Here is a 295-nt window from a genome sequence, read left to right as displayed (position 1 = left end):
TGGGCGTGGTTTCTCGATGGTGGGGGTAAGGAGAAGGCGTGGTCTTATCATTGATTGGGTAAGGAGAGGCGTGGTCTCTCGATGGTAGGGGTAAAGAGAAGGAGTAGTCTTATCATTGAGGAGGCGTGGTCTTATCAATGATGTGGTAAGGGGAGGCGTTGTCTCACGATAGTGGGAGTAATAGGTAACTTAGGTGGGGGTGTTAAGGTAAATCAAAATGGTGGTTAAAGTGCGCATGCGCACTATTACTCCATGTCAGGGGGTAGGGGAGGTAGCCATTCGGAAATGGTTGTTC

The sequence above is a fragment of the Daktulosphaira vitifoliae genome, unplaced genomic scaffold (assembly GCF_025091365.1).
Source record: "Daktulosphaira vitifoliae isolate Bord-2020 unplaced genomic scaffold, ASM2509136v1 Scaffold_1, whole genome shotgun sequence".
NCBI lineage: Eukaryota > Metazoa > Arthropoda > Insecta > Hemiptera > Phylloxeridae > Daktulosphaira > Daktulosphaira vitifoliae.
This window is presented reverse-complemented; position numbering follows the sequence as displayed.